This window comes from Lissotriton helveticus, chromosome 1_1 (assembly GCF_964261635.1).
Source record: "Lissotriton helveticus chromosome 1_1, aLisHel1.1, whole genome shotgun sequence".
NCBI classification, from domain to species: domain Eukaryota; kingdom Metazoa; phylum Chordata; class Amphibia; order Caudata; family Salamandridae; genus Lissotriton; species Lissotriton helveticus.
In genome coordinates, this window is record NC_136057.1 from 1,545,092,106 (window position 1) to 1,545,113,501 (window position 21,396).

The window sequence follows — 21,396 nt, forward strand, 5'->3', positions numbered from 1 at the left end:
TTTTAACTTTACAGAAGCATACAGTCACTGGATGTTGTCATCAGTGATGTCATCAGTGATGTCATTTGAGATGTCATCAGTGATGTCATCAGTGATGTCACTGACCATGTCATGAATGATGTAATATGTGACATCATCAGCAGTGGATTGCGGGTGCGTGATATATAGTTAGTACAACTAACTATATATGGAATTTCAATGGTTTTGTGTGAGTAAAATAAGGTTTTTTAAATGCTAATCCCTAACTATATATGGTCTATAACCTATGGTTTTTTCAGTGAATTTTTAAGGTTTTGTAAATGCTAATTCCTAACTATATATGGTCTATAACCTATGGTTTTTTCAGTGAATTTCATTGGTTTTTTAATAGCTAATATCAAAACCTTTACAATGTATTATTCTTTAAAAAGAAAAATATTTTTTACATGTTTTTTATACAATTTTTTTTTTATTTTTTTTTGTTTCGCTCCCAGTACGCGTACCGGTTAGCTTCCCGTTACTTCAATCCGGAGGCGCGACCCGGTACGCGAACTGGTAAACGTTCCTTTAGCGCACCTCTCGCGTTACAAAACAACATCGCGACGCTTCGCGTCAGCATGACGTTTCGCGTTCTCGCGTAATACGTCATATTACGTGCTACGTTCGCGTACCCGGAAGCGCAGCGGTACGCGAACCGGAAGCGATCCGCGGCGCGGCGCCGACGGCGTAATGTAAACATAGCAGGTCATGTGACTCGATAATAACACTTTTCATTGGTTCATTTCACTTTTGGTTTCCTAATGATGTAATACAAGGTCATGTGATCTAAAATGGACACTTTTCATTGGTTTAGAACTTTTGTTTTTCCCAAATGATGAAAACCCCTCCTTCTTTCATCACTCTGACTTTCATCTTGGTGAGAGAAAGACCCTTTATTGAGACTTTGTGATGGCTTCATTAGTAGCTTCAGCTGGTGCTAGCCCACCACCTCCACCAAATCCAAGAAAGAGAGGACCACCTGCAGAAGTAATTCTGCAAGAAGAGGAAGAACAGGAAGAGGAGGAAGAGGAGGAAGAGCATGAGTTTTTGCCAGAGGAGCCCAGGAGGTACAATCGACAGGAGAATTATATCTGGCAATTCTACAGAATTCCTGAGGGGCAAAAGAAAGTGAATGCTCGTTACGTGTTTTGCCGCATATGCGGTGACAGATTGTCAAGGGGCACCGATAAAAAATATAGTTATGGGAATCATACTATGCATCGGCATATGAGTAGGTGGCACCCAAATAACTATAGTGCTGCCCAGCTACGTGACCAACAACAACATCCCCTCCAAATGGCAAGAAGATCGGTGGTTCCAGAGGTGTCGGGACCAGAGGCGAGGGAGGTGATTGCAAACATCCAAATGTTGTTTGGGCACGTAAAACAAGTGTGCGTGGAATGTGGCGCTTTCATCTGCTACAGAGAAAGTAGCATCACTTTGATTTTGCGAGCAATTCAAAATCATATTAATGTTTGCACAAAACGCACCAAAAAATAAATTCTTTTTTTTTTTTTGCTCCTGTTGAGCCCTTTATAATGGATCGTTTTTGTTTCCCCCCCCCCCCAAAAAAACCAAAAAAATTTTAAAAACGTTCAGAAAATACAAAAAAAGTAAAAAAATGTTCAAAAAATACTAAAAAAAATATAAAACAACAAAAACATAAAAAAAAAAGTTCTTTTCAGAACTAACTCCCCATTATAAAAAAATTGGTAGAATATTTGGAACTCTGCCAACCTGTATTTCTCTTAGTTCGCTCCCGGAGCGCTACCCGGTACGCGTACCGGAAGCTAACCAAAAAAATATTTTTTAAAAAAGAACAGTAACTATAAGGGAAGGAAATACACAGTTATGTTAAAAGAAAGACAGCTCTAGGGAGTAAAATAAGGATACTGTTACCTACAATCCACTGTTGATGATTTCACATATTACATCATTCATGACATGGTCAGTAACATCAACAGCAGTGGATTGTAGGTAACAGTATCGTTAGTTTACTCCCTATAGCTGTCTTTCTTTTAACATAACTGTCTATTTCCTTCCCTTATAGTTACTGTTCTTTTTTAAAAAACATTTTTTTGATCAGTCATAAACAGTGACATTAATAGAAACAGAGAGAGTGAACAAGAGTGAAGAACTATGGTCCTCCTCAGCCACCCTCAGAAAACCAAGGGGGTCAAGATACATCTACCGTGCCCCCTTCTACCTATTCTGAACATTATTTGCCCTCCATCTTGTATCTTGATTCGAACGAAACACAAAATGGTGGACTGCCATAACGCTGCTGGTTTGCGAACCGGGCAACTTCCCAGGAAGCGGTCCCCAAAAAAAAAAAGTTGGGAAAGTAATTCACAGACACTAAGAGTAATAGAGATGGAGTGAGTGAACAAGACTGAGGAACTATGAGAACAGAGGGACTGAGAAAAAGAGTGGAAGGAGTTGAGTAAATAGGTAATAGAGAAAGGAATGAGGAAAGTAGCAAAGGCAGGAAACTGAGGATTAAAGAAGTGAAGCAGTGGATCTAATAGTAGGTGAATGTGATAGAAATGTAACGAAAAGAGTACAACTATTTACCTTGTAATTGCCGTTAAATTAATCACATTTTATTTCTATACTTTCAATCTGTGAAAGAGAGAACCAACATTTGAAAAAAAATTAAAATATGTATTTAAAAATTACAAAAGACAAGGGAAAATATTGAAGGACAAATAGTTTTTCAACAACTTTGACACTGACAGAAGCTTCTGCTTCTCCAGGTCCTCTACACAATGCTAAAGATATACATTTTAAACTAACAGTATCTTGATGCAGATGAAGTGAGGCCTATCTTAAAACATGGTGCATCTTTTGCATTGCTCTTGTTTCAGAAAAGTGTCGCTTCAGTATGCCAATAACATGTCTCCTATCCAGAGATTTGTTTGAGGTGAGGCCTACTCAGAGTTCAAGATGAGATTTACACTTGTTGAAGTGTACAGAGGAGATAATATCTGTGAAAGTCTACTAATGAAGTGAGTCATGTCCACTGCACTCTTCAACAAAGTAGAAACCTCCTATGTTTCCCTGGACAGACCTAAACTTGATCTGCACAATGTGATTCGTAATGATAGGAAACTCAAGTGATGTAATTGAAATATGTGCAATTTATTTTGCTCATTTCACAATCACATCACTTGTGTTTCCTTTGCTTAGGTATCTCATTGTGCAGATGTAGTCCAGCATATGAAAGAATACGTAGAAGTGCAGCACTGCATACAATAAATTTAACACTTACAGAAAACTCACCTTCTCCATGCCTCCTACACAGTTCTACATATACATCATAAATGCAAACAGTACAGAATTAATTATACATGTTAAATGGTTTATTTTTGCTGTTCTCAGAATGTATCAAAATTCACTAAAAACAGTGACTTGAAGGTATTCATCATGTAACAGCGGGGAAAAAAAAACACAATCAAAATGATTGTGTTTAAAAAACCCATACAACATCAGAAAATAAAATTCAGAACTCCTTAAAGTTAACTTACTTTCCATGACGTCCAAGGATGTCCTATGAACAGCTTACACTCTTTTGTGCTGTTATTACTTTCAGCCCGCCACTTTCTGAAAGAAAACCTCCATCGTTTTTAAAAACACGTTACATGCAATAAATGACTTCTTGCTCTCTACCACTATTTTCCACAAGGCCAAATCTAGTCAGAGATATTTATAACTCTTGGATTTCTTGTAAGCCAATCCCATCATTTGGCATTTCCGCAACTTTCAGAATTAAAATGTTGAAGATCATTTTCACAATCCTGGAATAGTAATATCTTCCCCTTCTTGGTCAGTCATGTTCTACATTTCCTATGACACTGATACTGCTTAATATGAAGCAGACTTACACTACCTCTATGAGTACTACAATTATTTAATTCTCTACATCACTTTTAATCACAAAGCAATGTAAAACAGTAGACAGCATTGCAGACTTACATTCCCTCTACTCCATGTTTTGATTGGCTGCTTCAATTAGCTTATGAAAAGAAACAATTTTTCTGAACTCATTTAAAGTGCACATACATCTCCATGATGTCCAATCCTTTGATTAGAAGTTATGTCTCTGAACTACACTTATCCTCAAGGCCAAATTGTGTAGGAGCCATTAGAACTTATTGAAATTCCACAGATCATATCCCGAGATTATTTTCCTAAAATTTTGGTTTTAAAAACACCAGGTAAGAGTTTTTAAGGTCATACGGCAATTTTTTTTTGAAAATTAAAACAGAATCATTGCAGAATGACCAGCCATTTCTAGACTTTAAATAAGCTGTGTAATGTCCTGATGATATTGAAGGGCCGTCATGATATATAATTGCTGTAGTTACAAAAGTCCTTCCTGATATTGACAACTGCGAAGCTACAAAATTTTTTATTAAAGTTGTCAATTTTGTTCCATCAGGCCTACATCGTTGGAACATTAAAATGACGTACTGGCCATATGTTCGTATAAATAATGTGGACATCATTTCAGATTTACATTGGCTACACTCCATGCTGTGATTAGCAGCTTTTACTAGCTTATTAAAGGAGACTGATTTACTGTCTGGCAAAGTTAAATATATAAATCTTTCTGAGTCTACACTAGTAGTACTTGATACCATACAGTTCTCGCAGTCATGCTGCCATTGATAAGAAAGCCCAAACAGCTGATCTACATCTACACCTTCAGCATGTAATACATCAAGCATATACATTAAAAACTCCTGACAATCTTGCTGAATATTTTGAGAGAATTGTGTTTGCCCTGAACATCTGTCTAACAGGTTTCGAATTTCAGACACACTTTCTATTTTTGTTCTATCTGTGCTACATTTCTCTAACACAGAATTCAACAAACTGCAAAATCTTTGATCAGAATTGACCACAATCTCTTCTTTTACATTTTTTAGAGAAAACAAAACATTCATTACTACATTAGCATAGCAGTTGACACCAGAACTGTTTTCAAACTGAAAACCAACAACATCTTCAACAGAATCCTCTTTGTTTCTGCTTGTAATTTTAGGTTCATTCACTTTTTGTCTTTTTGCTACAACCTCCCCAGTATTGTTCTCATTTCTTCGTTTCCGGCCTACCAGACGTTTCTCAAACAAAGGAAACTGAGGCAAATGTGGCGCATACTCTCTTCTTAACCTATTGTATTCCTTAACACAATCTAGATCTGCACAAATGTTTCTGACATCACACTCAATCAAGTACAATCCCGATAAAGTTCTAACTCGTGACAATGCCACATATGCCATACCCTCCTTGAACACAGAACTGCCAATATTCACCAATGCAGTGTCTACACTTAAACCTTGCGATTTATGAATTGTCACCGCATATGCCAAGCAAACAGGGAACTGCTTACGGCGAACATATAAGTCTTTTACAAGCAAAAATCTAGCAGAACAACGAGCAATTAGCTGTACTTCCTCAATGCCATCAAATTTAATTTTTAAAAATTCAATTCCATCTCTATTTCTGTATTTCACAAAATCAACAACATTACCCATTGATCCATTTACCAGACCTCTTTCAACATGTAAATTCCTTCTTAAAATTATACGGCAGTTCAAGCACACATTCAGAGTCTTTTCAAAACCTGCAGTTTTAGATATAGTCTTCTCTAATGAATCCAATTTTGATTTCAGATTCTCAGACAAAATAATTGTTGATCCCATATGCTCTACTCTATCAATAGCTTCCACTTTCACAATCTCTTGCTTTTCTAAATGCAACATTTTGTTGTTAAATTTGGCACATTCTGCAAGAGTTGGCATCAAACATATTCCAGATTTCTTATCAGTAATTTTCTGAAAAATATTCTCAGGCACAACATCTTGTTCTGGATATAAATTTGACAGTAATCGTGCATGTAAAGCTTCTTTTCCATGCTCGGTCACTTTTCCAATTCTAACATCTTGTAGAATAGTCTTGTAAACTTCATCCTTTGCCTGACGCATATTTTCATGCAGTTCAGCATAATTGAAGTTTAACCATATATTGACGTTGCCAATGCTGCCTAGGCACTTCCTGGTATCTTCATGCGTGAGCATTTTGAACACAGGTTGCCCTTTCACTGGTGTCAGCTGCAGAAGATCTCCGAAAACAATGATGTGTTTGCCACCAAATAACACATCATACTCTGTTTTGAGAACTTCTTGCATCCTCAAATGCACAAAGGCAAGCATGACATTGGAAACCATGCTTACTTCGTCAATGATAAGAAGTTTCATTTTCCTCAAGATTCTTGAAACTTCAAAACAAGCATCTCCAGATAGCTTGTGATATTCTAATTTGTTGTCATGCTCCACTGGCAGCATCAGTAAACGATGTAAAGTAATCCCTTTAATATTATGTGCTGCCAGTCCAGTTGGAGCAGTGACAACACAAGACAGCGATGACTCTGTCCTTTCCTGCAAATAGCATGAAATTGCTTTAATGAGGAAACTTTTTCCAGTTCCCGCTTCTCCACTCACGTACAGTCGGACAGGCTTCAAAGACGTACATGAGCACTCTTTCTTATCATGACTTAATCCATGATCAATTTGCATGGTAACTTCGTCATATATTTTCCTCTGCTCAACGTTGAGTTGCCTTTCCAACTCTTCTAAGTTAACCGCATCCTCTTGAGCATGTGCCATGGCTCTTTCCACCTCATTCATAGCAGTGGCAGCTTCATTTTCAATAAGAGGTCCTCCTAGTGGATCCTGACTCAATGAAGCAGAACTCTGACTGTCCTGAGAACTGTCTCTGGCAATCTCGGCTGCAATCGTTGCTTCCTGCTCAATTTCCGCATTCAACATTTCTACATATTTGGGAAAAGCAGGACATTCTATGGTCTCCTTGGCGGCATTGAAAGAGTCTTCATAACAGAGGAAATCTCCAAGCAGTTCCTCTTCTGCACGCCAAGGCTTGAAAAGTTGCAAAAGTGCTAAATAGAAAAACTCCTTTTTTTCAGGAGATTCGCCACTCAATTTTCGATGGTTTATCAAGTGGCATTTTCTTTGCTTCACCAGACATCCCTCACTTCCTATTACAGCATACACTCCTTTCTCAGTATCTTCTTTGATGTTCCTCTTGAACATGTAATTTTGCAGAACCTCATACAGACAAACATTCTCTAGGTGACTGCTTCGATTTGGATAATATGTATCCAACATGTTTGTCTTCAAAATGTCGGTACTGTTTGGCTCCTTTTCCGCCAAATACTCAATTTCCCGCACAGGTTTGAGAACTCGATTACGCGTTGCAGCAAGACCAAGACTCGCCCAAACGATACTCCTGGACTTGGCATAGAGACTTGCTGAAGACAACCGGTCAGAACATTCGTACGCTCCGATTTCTCGATGCGACAACATCTTCAGACTGAAACTGTACAACTTCTTGCTGAGGCTCTTTTCATGGGAAATGTCCTCCCACATATCCTTCAATTCTGTCTTCTCTTTTTTGGTGATGTAAGACGTCACATACCGAGCCACAGCCATACAGTTATCAGCCACAAACTGTATATCCATGTTAGCATTCCACATGGACAAAATCACCGGGTTGTAGTCGTTGATGTACTTGGACTCTTCGTTCCTCTTCAAATTGTAAGTGTTTTTAGGTGATTTCTTCATGACATTGTGTCGCAGCGAAGACATCAAACTGTTTACTCTTCCTTTAGAAATCACCGGTCGTGGAAAGCCGAAACGACATTTAGTGTAGAACTTGTCCTTGTTTCGGAATTTACGACGGCAGTACTTTCCACATCGATGGCTTTGGAAACGCAGAACTTTTTCTCTTAGGCTTTTCTTCTCCTTTGCGTTTGGAACAGCACACGTAGAATACTGTTGGATGAAACTCATCACTGAGTCATCTGGATCCGTTCCAAATTTAGGTGCATCCTTGATCCACAGCAACATATGTATATGAGGAGCACCTCTTGCTTGGTACTCCTTTCTCCAGAAGAAATCCAACACCTCTCCAAGAGGTGGATTCTTCTTATTCATGATGAAAGACATCATAGCTTCAAATCTATGATTGAAGTACCTACATACATTGACTGGATCCAAAGAGCACAGTTCTCCGGGTGTCTTGAATTCGATGTTTTCTACGTTAGCATTTGCCTCTCGTAGAAATTCAAGTAAGTCTTCCCAGCCATACTCGGCACAGCTCAGAGTGAGGAACCATGTGGGAGTACCTAAGTTCCTCAGCATACATTTTAAATCACCATGACGACGGTACCAGTACTCATTAGTACCACGCTGACACGCCATGAGATTAATCAGGTGAGAATCCAAAATACTATCTTGGACATTCACTTTATCCATAAAATCACTTGCCGAGATGTTTTGCATGTGTATACCACTTTTCAAGATGTGGTTCACTGCATATGACAGTCCAGACAGATCGCTTTCAAACAGGAGATGAAACAAATAAGGAATGCATTGTCGAAACCTAGCATCTCCTGCATACAATCGCAAAGTCCGGTATTCAGAAGCAGGAATTTGATGAGGTCGCTCATCATATCTTCCTCCCTGACCTGTTGGAAAAAGCTGTGGGAAACACCGAGCTTCCAAACTTTCCTCCCAAACACTAATGGGACTCCCTTTGGCTTGTTTCATTTGAAACAACTCAATAGCATTCCCCATGACTTCCTTTGAATGCAAAGGATGAACACTATAATGTTCATATATTTCCTCACTAGTAGAGGGTTCTACTTTCTCAATTTGACCAGCACACAAATCGCTATCCTCTTCCTCACTTACTTCCTCTTCTTCAACATATACATTCTTATAGTATTTATTATTTTTTTTCAAATACAATGTTGCCTTTTTAACTTTCCTAACATCTACTAAATCTTGCCATATTTTCTTATTCTTTGTCGGAACCCCATTAACTAAGATAACCAGAGGTTCCTCTTCCACTTTTTCTACTCCAATTGTGTTAATGTTTTTCTTCAAATCTAGAGGCAAATAAACAACTCTTCCCTTTAATCCTCTCTGTAAATCTGATGGAGGCAATTTCCCTGTCTTTGGCTCCATTCTTACAATAGCCTGAAAGGGATGGATACTTTGAATCAAAATAGATTCATAAGTATTTAAATCCTTCAATTCAGAAGGAATCTCAACCAATTCCAGATTATTATGAACTGCTCTAGCAGGCATCTGGTTTTGTTTTAATTTGTTACAACAATAAGTACACACACGTTGATCCAATCCCAAATCAAAACAATTTTCTACCATCAAGTATGTTGCAAAATCCTTCCATTCACTATTATTTTCCCTTTCACTTTTTGCATATAAATCCACTAACTTAGTCTGATTCTTATAATAAGTGCGTCGACAACACACACAAGTGAAATTAGGCCTCTCACTTGATTTCATGTCAAACGTCGCAATTTCCCTCTGGAAATTATCTGTACTGGAAACATGTACAGTATCTTCCAAATGACCCTCTATTTCTTGCTCAATTTCAACATTCTCCTCTTTACTTCCAAAGTAACAAAACTCAATTTCTTCACATATATTCCTCACATCTATTTCAGAACCATGCAGAAGAGCAGCGCATAATTGTTTCAGCATAATTGCTGGACTCTTAGCATAATACAACAGTCTAACTAACTTCCTCACTTTGTTATGATGCACTGCTAGCATCCTGAAATGATGAAAAACACTCTGGCATACTCTCCTGGAAAGACAAGCCAGTGAATGACCATGCAAACCTGTCACTTCTCTCACTCTGCAAGGATCTAATTCTTGCAACAACCTCATTTTCTGCTTCAAACTTTTCTTGTTAAATGACCGTACAAAATCACAAAGCAAATTGATGGAATCCTGTCGCACACTGCAAATACTACTACACTTCCAGGTGTACACAGGACCCTTAGCACGTCTTCCTAAAACCTCATTACCTAACAACTCTTCTGCCTCTGTTGTCACAAGTTTTTCTTTTTCAACTGGACAACCATCTTTCACTTCATAAGCACGACCACTGATGTCAACTGCATGCACCAAATCATTATCCTGGAAATAACTCTCTTCATTAAAAAATGCCTCACAGCTTGAACTATGTATCCATTCTCCAGAAAAAACTTCACAAAAATTACTACGATTAACTATTCTCTTCCATCTACTATTTCTTTTGAAATCAAAAATTGCCTTGTTTAGCTTCCTAATTCTATTGATTATCAAAATAAATAACTTACGTTTAATTTCAAAAGCCTGATCAATAACTTTCTCAACTTTTTTTTTTCTCCTATAAAAAACTAATTTCTGTTGACCTTTCTTAATATTTTTTAACAAATTGCCAATTATCCTGTTACGGAACATTCGTTTACGAATCTCCGTAAACTGTTGTTTCCTTCTACTATCATGCACAGATTTATCTCTTGCTCTAGCAGTAACATTTTCATTTGTCCTTTTCTTTCCATTTGATTTACTTGTGTTGTTATGGATTGAAACATTTTCTGTACTAATATTTTTTTTATTAGAAATATTTTTTATGAAATATTTAGAGCTCTTACCCGGTGCTTTCTTCATCGCTTGAGAAATCTTTTTGTTAGAGGACTGCTGCATTTTTTTTTTCTCCTGCTGTCTTTGACGTTTTGCAGCCTTCATCTCTCTTATTTTTGTAGGCATAGTTGAATCTGAGGAAAAATATAATAAAAATGTTAATAAAAAAATATTATCAAACAGTAAATCAGTAATAGTGATCAAAAACATAACACACTACTTGACATTTTAAATAGAAGATTTTTTAGTCCTTGCAAATTTACAATACAGAAGTAGCAGAAAAGAAATGAGATTTATATTTATGTTACCTATGCTATTTTATATGTGAATCTGATCTAATTTTATGAGCATATTTTAATTTTTTATTGAAGACACTACACATAACCTGTTTTTGAAGGTGTCTTTATTTTTAAATTAAACGGTTTACCTTTTTACTTTTTATTGATTATAAATTTTAAAAATAAATGTTTATAATTCCAAAGGCTCAAGCAGGTCAGCTTCCCATCCTATATCATATAATTCGGACAAATCTGCATCCTCATCACGCTCTTCTTCATCCTCAGGATTTAAATCATCCAATGGATCAACATCCACTGATGTTTCAATTACAAGTTCAATGATGAGGTCAAAATCAACTGATTGCAGATTGTCGCTCATGTTGAGGTTGTCTTTATCTTTAAAGAAAGACAACAACAATGAGATGTTGCAGAGTAAGAGACAAATCTCACAGATTATAATAGTAAAATTATTTAACAAGAGTAACATTTTGCAGCTATTATTTAGCCATGTCCAGCGATGCTGAGCAGGTGAAGCCTATGTCTAATTTTTCACTGAACAGGACTCATCTGTTCTTAACCTTGGATAAGCCTCAACGACTCTGTGTCCCCTGCACATACTCAAATGTTAAAGTGCAGATTTATATTAAATGGCACATCCCCAGGCATGCACCAGTTAATGTGCACCACTGCTTTACCACCCATGGTGTGCCGCATTTACAATCAGATAGGAGAAAGCTGCTTCAAAACCCTGCACCTGCTTGAAGCTGGCATAGGTCTTGACGCAGCATTGTATAGATGGGGCACCCCTGATCCTTGCTGGAGCTGCATCGCACTTACGATACAACTCCAGCAATGCGCCACCTTTACAGCACAGATGCGTCACGCATCTGTGCCTTTTTTGCCCCATGCTGCGCCGCATTGTAAATGCAGCACACCATGGGTGGCGGAACAGTGGCGCAGGATGACTGTCACATCCCTGGGGATGCGCCACTCATCATAAATCTATCCCTAAGCTTCTTATCTTGTTACAGATGAACTGCCATATGTATCATCAAAATATTTTACATATTATAAATAGCAAATTTTAAGGAATAAATAGCGATTCTTTACTATTCCTAATTTGCAATGAGCAAATTGCTAATTGCAAATTACCCATTCATTTCCATAGGCTAGGAGGCTCATAGGAATTAATGTTGCAAGTTGTGATTAGCAATTAGCTCATCACAAAATAGGATTTTTTTCAAGCGTGCAGGGGTATCTCAAGAACACCCTGCTGCACCCCTGAAAAAGAAATTTGGGAGCACATGGCACACCTACATGCCCTAATGGCATGTATGGGCGTCATATGGGACCTTTTTTTTTTAAAAAAAAAAATTCTTTTTGAAAAGAATTCGCAAATTACCACAAACTACAAGTTGGTGGTAGTTTCCAAATCCTTAATATCATTTTTTACATATTTTTTTTTTATACATTGCATTTAAGGAATCACAATTTTTGAATTATTGACATTTTAAGTAATTTCCACATGTGCACTGTTTTCTAAATATAATTTGAAAATCGTTTTTGGGGAAAAGTAATGGTTTGCAAATTTATGACAAGGACATAATGGTGTATGCTTCTCTATAAGGCATTTCAGTATCTCTAATGTCATTTTTCCCATATTACATTATAAGACCTTTCCCCATGAAGCACATTCCTTGTAAATATGCTCCCACCAGTGCATTGCAAATTTAGATTTTGACTGTTTCAGACACATAGCCATGTTGAAAGTGACCCAAAAAAATTGCAAACGTTTAAAAAAAACACATTCATGTGTCTTAATGACATTTTAATTCATTTCCCCATGGACAATGTTTTCTAAGTGGCACAAAAGAGGTATACACCTATCATAAATCTGTCCCTAGAATTATAAATGATTAAATCAGGATGACAATAAGATGTGGCCTATCCAGAGGTTTGTTTAAGGTGAGGCCTACTCAGGATTGCAGATTAAAGTTATGCTTGATGAAGAATACAGAGGAGATAATTTATTGTAAAGGCCTACCAATGAAGTAAGTGATTTCTACTTCATTGCACCAGTCATCATAAATGTATCCATAAGCTTCTTATCTTGTTAGACATCAACCGCCATATGTATCATATAACTATTTTGCATTTCCAAAAAAGCGAATTTTAAGGAATAAATAGCGATTCTTTACCATTCCAAATTTGCGATGAGAAAATTGCTAATTGCAAATTACCCATTCATTTCCATGGGCTAGGAGGCTCATATAAATGAAGGTGCAATTTGCGATTAACAATTTGCTCATCACAAATTAGGAATTTATTCCAAAAGTGCAGGGGTGTCTCAAGAACACCCTGCTGCAACCCTGAGAAAGAAATTTGGGGGCATATGGCGAACATAAATTTTAACAACATTCCTTTACCTCAAAAACGATTTTCAAATCATAACTTCAAAACACTACACATGGGAAAATTACTTAAATTGTCCTTAAGACACATAAAAGCGTATTTTGATTGGCTTTCCTGCATGGTAGGGTCACTTTTAACATGGCTATGTAACATAAACATTCAAAATCAAAATTTTCAATGTACAGGTGGGAGCATATTTACAAGCAATTTGCGCCACAAAGAAAGGTCTGACATTAAAATGGGAAAAATAACATCAGGGACAGTCAATTGCCTTATAAAGAACCATACACCATTATGTCCTTCTCATGAATTTAAAAACAATTCCTTTTTCCCAAAAACGATTTTCAGATCATAATTTCAAAAAACTGCACATGAGAAAATGACTTAAAATGTCATTGAAACACATGAAAGCGTTTTTTTATTGGCTTTCCTGCATGGTTGGTTCACTTTTATCATGGCTATGTAACACAAACATTGATAATTAAAATTTTCATGCACATGTAAGAGCATATTTACAAGCAATTTGCGCCACAGAGAAAGGTCTTACACTAAAATGAGAAAAATAACATCAAGGACAGTCAATTGCCTTATAAATAACCATACACCATTATTTCCTTGTCATGATTTTAAAAACAATTCCTTTTCCACAAAAACGATTTTCAAATCATAATTTCTAAACACTGCACATCAGAAAATGACTTAAAATGTCATTAAAACACATGAAATCATTTTTTGATTGACTTTCCAGCATGGTTGAGTCACTTTTAACATGGCTATATAACAGAAACATTCAAAATCAAAAATTTCCATGCACATGTGAGAGCATATTTACTAGCAAATTGCGCCACATAAATCATAATTTTCTCCTTAAAGCACACTATTCTCTATCTAAAGTAAAGAAATATTTTCTCACCTTAGCAAATACTTTGAGTTTGAAAACAGTCTCAGAAACACACCAATTTGTCTTCAGCAGAGCAAAAGGTATGCACTCCAGAGTCTGCAGCTATCAAAAGCACAGAAATGGTGTAATTCTTCACACATATTTCTCATGTCACCCAATCAAAACTCTTCCCTCACTTTTTTTCAAATGAAAACCCTTCCCCCTCTGCCCTTTCTGCCTATTTTCCATAGCAACCACCTCTTGGAGAAACTCTGGTGTTTGCAAATTCACACAACAATGTTGCAATTGAACTCTGAACTCTCAGTGCACCTGCATATCCAGTGCTTTCTTTCATTTAATGATTTTTTATTGACCACTCAAAATACATCTTTCAAAGAACACATCTCTACACCCTAACTTTCTGTTTTCATCAATCAAAATCCACCAATCACTGTTACTACTTCATGAACACAGAAACTCCACAGTTTTTTTCATTTCAAACTCACATTTTTTCAACTGCCATTTCATTGCCACACTTCATCTGACTGCAGGAGAACCTTCTCTCACCATGTTTTCTGTCTGGATTGTTGGTCATAGTTATATTCACTGGGCTCAAAGGTACGTTGAAAGCAGGAATTTACCTAACCTCAATTTACAAGATGTGGAAATTAAGTGGTTTGGCCAGAGAGGATTAAAATGTCACCAATTGATACCATTGGTGAAAACCTTTATGCATTTGCCAAAACCTGACCTGTTAATTGTGCACTGTGGAGGTAATGACTTGGGCACTTTGACTGGTGTAGGTCTGGAAATGCTTTTAAAGGACACCTTTGAGCAATTAATGGCACTTTTTCCTCAGACTGCCTTGGTATATTCAAATATATGCCAAAGACAGAAATGGAGGTGGTCAAACCAATTTTGTCCACAAATTGAGAAGTCGAGGAAGCATGTAAACAAATCTGTTTCAGCTTACATGAGAGACCATGGAATGGGCTCCCTGTACAACAATAACTTGCGTTACTACATGCAAGATATCTACAGAGGAGATGGAGTTCACTTCTCAGATGAGGGCAACAGAGTTTTCACTCTGAATTTAAAAATGTGCATTGGTACCTACTTATAAGTACCTAAATGTACCATAAACCCAAAAGCTCTTCTCAGAGCTACCCTACATCTAATCACTCACAATTATTTTTTTACTCTAACTATTTTCACTAATTTTCAACAAAATACGCTCCCTGGTGCGCTACCCGGTACGCGTACCGGGAGCTAACCTCGCGAAATTTTTAAAAAAAATGTTTCTTTTTCCGCACATATGGGCCTCCTCAGCCACCCTCACAAAACCTAGGGGGTCAAGATAAGTCTACCGTGCCCCCTTCTACCCATTCTGAACATTATTTGCCCTCCATCTTGTATCATAATTCGACCGAAACACAAAATGGTGAACTCCCGTTACGCTTAAGGTTCGCGTACCAGGGCGCTCACCGGTTCGCGTACCGGGTCGCTTCCTGGGAAGCGCACCATCAAAAAAGGTGGGAAAGTAGTTCACAGAAAAGCCACTGGAGACAATTTCACCAAATATAGAATAACTCATACTACATACCAATCCCTACCATTTTCACAAATTTGATTGGAATTCCATTTAGCCATTTAGCCTGTAGTCCTCTCTAAATACCGTGAGGTAAATTACTTCACAAAACACATCTGAAGTGTTGGAATTGACAACCAATTAAAATGTTACTTTCATTTTCTACTTTTTTTACATGATATTTGATTGGTTATGTACCCGAATATATATAAAGGAAGAGAAGGAAACACAGCCATTTTGACTACTACTTCCTGGTGTACATTTCATTTGGATTTTCATTAATAACTTCAACTTCTTTTTAAAGGTAAGTTGTTATTTTTAAAACTGAAGTATATTGTGCACTTTAAGTTAATATGGCAAACTTTTTCTGTTAGTTATATACTATCCCTCTGTAGTACTTATAAATTTAGATACACTTTTTTATATTCCTACTTCCACTCTGATACTATACACTGCCCAAAGATAAATTCTCTGATAAAAACTGCCTATCTAAAATTAATCCCAACAGTGCCCTACCTCTACTAATATATATTTTTTTTATGCAAATTTCAGGAAAAATGGAAAGTGAACAAAACATTTCATTTGAAATTGTCCTTCCAGAGTCCAACACAGAAATCATTGATCCAAATGAGATTGAATTTATGGATGAAACATGGGACCAAGAACTACTGCAATGTGTGCAAGCAGTAGATAACCTCCTTGCAAATGAGGACATTTTACAACCTCAGAGACTACAATCTATATTCCATGATTATGAAATTTCTGACAATGAAATGTTAGAAAGTTTAATAAATTATGAAACACAATAAAAAAAATAAAAAAAAATAAAAATAATCAACAAAACCAACAATCAATTAACATACAGCATTTGAAAAGTCTATCATTCATTTTTCATTGTGATACGCTCCCCAGTACGCTTCCCGGTTCGCGTACCGGGCGCTAACCACGAAAAAAAACAAAAATTTTTTTTTATTTTTTTTTGCTTAGCGGGGCCCCTTTAAAGCCTCCACATCAAACCTAGGGGGTCAGGGAGTATCTACTATGCCCCCTTAAGGTCATTTGCCCCTTCGCTTTTGACCTCCTCTTGTCTCTCGATCCTACCGAGAGACAAGATGGCGGCCGCTCCGGACTGTTTAGAATGTTGACAGACACCACAGAGCCAATCAACTTCGCTACGCGAAGTTCCGTTACGCGTCAAGTACGCGTACCGGGGCGCTGCCTGGTCCGCGCTTACAGATATATATCTTTTTTTGAACGTTATTTTCTCAAAATCCACTGCAGCACATATATTAAGACCTACAAAAGGCACATCGGGCTACCAGTCCCTACAATTTTGCCAAGTTTCGTGCAAATCCATTCAGCCGTTCGGGCTAAAAGTGAGGCTAACCGCCCTATGGAAAACTCAATGTTAAAAACACGTTTTGGGACCCCCCTTTTTTCTCGGCCCCCCCTGGACCAACTCCCCCCAAATTTCCAGTGGCTGCTCAGAAACAAAATGTTCCATTTTCCAGAAAATTTCAGCCAATTCCGTCCACAAACGCCAAAGTTATTAGACATAGAATTTTCAAAAATCCCATAGGGAAAAAATCCTAACTATATATACCTACTGGCGACCGCCAGTAGGTAATATACATATATATATATATATATATATATATATATATATATATATATATATATATATATATATATATATATATATATATATATTCACTGAAAAAAACCATAGGTTTTACACCCGTTATAGTTAGCTGGAAATTTTACTGACATAAAACCATTGAAATACCCACGTTATAGATAGTTGGACTCACTATAACTTGCGCGCCTGCAATGCACTGCTGATGACGTCACATATTACATCACTCGTGACATGGTCAGTGACATCACTCATGACATCACTGATGACACCATCCAGTGAATGTGTGTCTTTCTGAAAAATAAATATGTTTTATATATGTATATGTAAAGGTCAATGGAAGAATAAATGTTTAAATAAGTGTCTTAATGGATGTTTTTTTTAAAAATTGATTGGTTAACTGGCTTATTAAGTGTATCTTAGTGAATACATATATTAGCGAGTATTGTTTAAATATTTAAATGTTTGTATCAGTGTTTCACTTTGTGTATAAGTGGCTGCATGGGTTGGTGAGTAGCTACATGTGTGTGTATATGGGTTATTAGATGTGTTTTTTAGTATCAGTATGAGTGTCTGTATGGTTTGGTGGGGGTGTTACTTAGCACATAGATGCATCAATGACTGACTCACTGTTTGTATGTGTTTTGAAGACAGCATATGTGCAGGACTGTATGCGTGGATGAGTGTGTATGTGTGTGTTAGTGAGTGAATGACTGTCTCACTAGTGTCTTTATCAGTAACTACATATGTTTTAATCTAGTATATGTGAGTATTGATGTATATAAGTGAGTATATGTGAGAGTGAGAGATTGAAAGAGTTCTTGTTTAAATAAGTATGTGTTTCTATAAGTGATTGTTTAAGAGAGTAAGTATGTGTAAGTTTCCTTAGAAGTAAGGTGGTAGTGTGTGTATAGCTGTATATGCAAATAAATGGATGTTCAACAGTTTATTTGCATGTGTGATTATGTGTGTGAGTAACTTTTGGATGACTGTCGGTGTGTAATAGGATGTATAGGTGTTTCACTACATATGATGAGTGAATATATGTATGAGTGACTATATAGAACTGTTGGTAAATGAGTGGATGTGTATTTAGATGGTGGTATTACTGAATTGGTTGTTGTAACTGGTATGGGTATCTCTATTTTTTTAAAATTTTTAGTTTCTATTTTTGAATATGTGTTTCAAGGGTTACATTACACTGAAAGGAGGTCTGTCACTCTGTCACAAGGATGGTGTCATCAGTGATGTCATGAGTGATGTCACTGACCATGTCATGAGTGATGTAATATGTGACGTCATCAGCAGTGCATTGCAGGCGCGCAAGTTATAGTGAGTCCAACTAACTATAACGTGGGAATTTCAATGGTTTTATGTCAGTAAAATTTCCAGTTAACTATAACTGGTGTCAAACCTATGGTTTTTTCAGTGAATTTAATAGGTTTTTTAAATGCTAATTAACTATAACTGGTGTAAAACCTATGGTTTTTTCAGTGAATTTCATAGGTTTTTTAAATGCTAATTCCTAACTATATAAGGCCGGAAACCTATGTTTTTTTCAGTGAATTTCAAAGGTTTTTTTAATGCTAATTCCTAACTATATAAGACCTGAAAGCCCACCAGGAATCTCCAGTATGTGCCAGGGGACTACATTGCAGAGAGGTGTAATGAAGCCACGCCCCTTTTTACACCTCTCTGCAACGCAGCCCCTGTGCATGTTTGAAGAGGGGGAACTAATTCCCCGTGCATACTGGGGGCCTCTGGGGGCCAACTAGCCCACCTGGAACCTCCAGTATGCGCCAGGGGGCTGCATTGCAGAGGTGTAATGAGGCTATGCCCCTTGTTACACCTCTCTGCAACGCAGCCCCCTGCCGCGTTTGCAGAGGGGGAATTAATTCCCCTTGCATACTGGGGGTCCCTGGGGGCCAACTAGCCCACCAGGAGCCTCCAGTATGCGCCAGGGGGCAGCATTGCAGAGTGGTGTAATGAGGCCACACCCTTTTTTACACCTCTCTGCTACGCAGCCCCCGTGCATGTTTGAAGAGGGGGAACTAATTCCCCTTGCATACTAGGGGTCCCTGGGGGCCAACTAGCCCACCTGGAACCTCCAGTATGCGCCAGGGGGCTGCATTGCACAGAGGTGTAATGAGGCTATGTCCCTTTTTACACCTCTCTGCAACGCAGGCCACTGGCGCGTTTGCAGAGGGGGGACTAATTCCCCTTGCATACTGGGGGGTCCCTGGGTCATATCTGCCCAAACACCAATATTCCGAACGATTGAAAATGACTTTTTTTGAGAAACATTTGGATTTGGATTATCATGTCCTATACTTTGGAATTTTTGAAAGACTGACTTTGAGGATGCTATAAATTACTCAAGTCTGCCCGAATTGTGTGGGTAAAATTGATACCTAGTCACTTTGAATAAGAATGTACTTACGTCTCGTCTAACATTTGGAAGAAATATCTAGTTATATGACAACAGGATACCGACATAACTTGAAGGAAATAAGAACGCCCTGAAGAAGTTCTGTTGTACAGAACGAAACATTTCGGTTGGCTGTGGTACATAAACATAAGGAAAATAAAAGCATTTGAATATACACCAAGATTCAGCGCTTCAATAAGGACTCTAAGTGATATGATTTGATTGGACTTATTGTGCAAGTAGTGCTGTGCCAAACTTTGGAATATTCTCCACTACTCTCTACTACTTACTCTCTCCTACTCCACTACTCTCAAATACTCACTCTCCACTACTCATTCTCTACTACTCTCTACTACTCTCTACTACTCTCTCTCTACTACTCACTCCCTACTACTCACTATCTACTACTCTCTACTACTCACTCTCTACTACTCTCTCTCTACTACTCACTCTTTACTACTCACTCTCTACTACTCTCTACTACTCACTCTCTACTACTCACTCTCTACTACTCTCTCTCTACTACTCACTCTTTACTACTCACTCTCTACTACTCTCTACTACTCACTCTCTACTTCTCACTCTCTACTACTCCCTACTACTCACTCTCTACTACTCTCTCTCTACTACTCACTCTCTACTACTCACTCTACTACTCACTCTCTACTACTCTCTACTACTCACTCTCTACTACTCTCTCTCTACTAGTCTCTCCTACTCACTCTCTACTACTCTCTACTATTCTCTCTCTCACTCTCTACTACTCTCTACTACTCACTCTCTACTACTCTCTACTACTCACTCTTTACTGCTCTCTACTACTCACTCTACTACTTACTCTCTACTACTCTCTACTACTCACTCTCTACTACTCACTCTCTACTACTCTCTACTACTCACTCTACTATTCACTGTACTACTCTCTACTACTCACTCTCTGCTACTCTCTCTACTGCTCTCTACTGCTCTCTACTAATCACTCTCTACTCTCTATTACTCACTCTCCACACTCTACCTCTCTACCTCTCTCTACTTCTCTCTCTACTAGTCTCTACCTCTCTACCGCTACCTCTCTACCTCTACCTCTCTACCTCTACACCTCTACCTCTCTCTACACGCACACATATACATATATATATATGCATATATCTGCATATGCATTTATATATATGTATGTGTATGTATATACATACATATATAAACATATATAATCTGTATATCTATATAAATACAAATATAAATGCATGCATACATTTACATATATGCATACAGATGCATGTTATTTACATGAAAGTTTAAAAAACACTAATAAAAGCAAAGCTAAAAAGCCACCTCATTACAAACAGAATGGCTTTAACTTAAACGAGGGCGAGATCTATTGCATTTTCAATGCTTGTTTACTTTGGTTCCATCAAGAAGGCATTCAGATGTGTCACACATTTGCCATAAATTCTGAATGTTAGCACTCTAGTTGCTCATTAGATCACTGTAGTAAAGCTACTGCTCACCAGGGAAGTCTGCTGCTGGTATTCAAAGTGCATGTTTCAGTCTGCATGTCAGAATTTATTTAATGAAATTGAAGAGGATTTGAGAAGTCACTCAAAATGTGCCCTAATTTTTCTTTCTGCAGCAC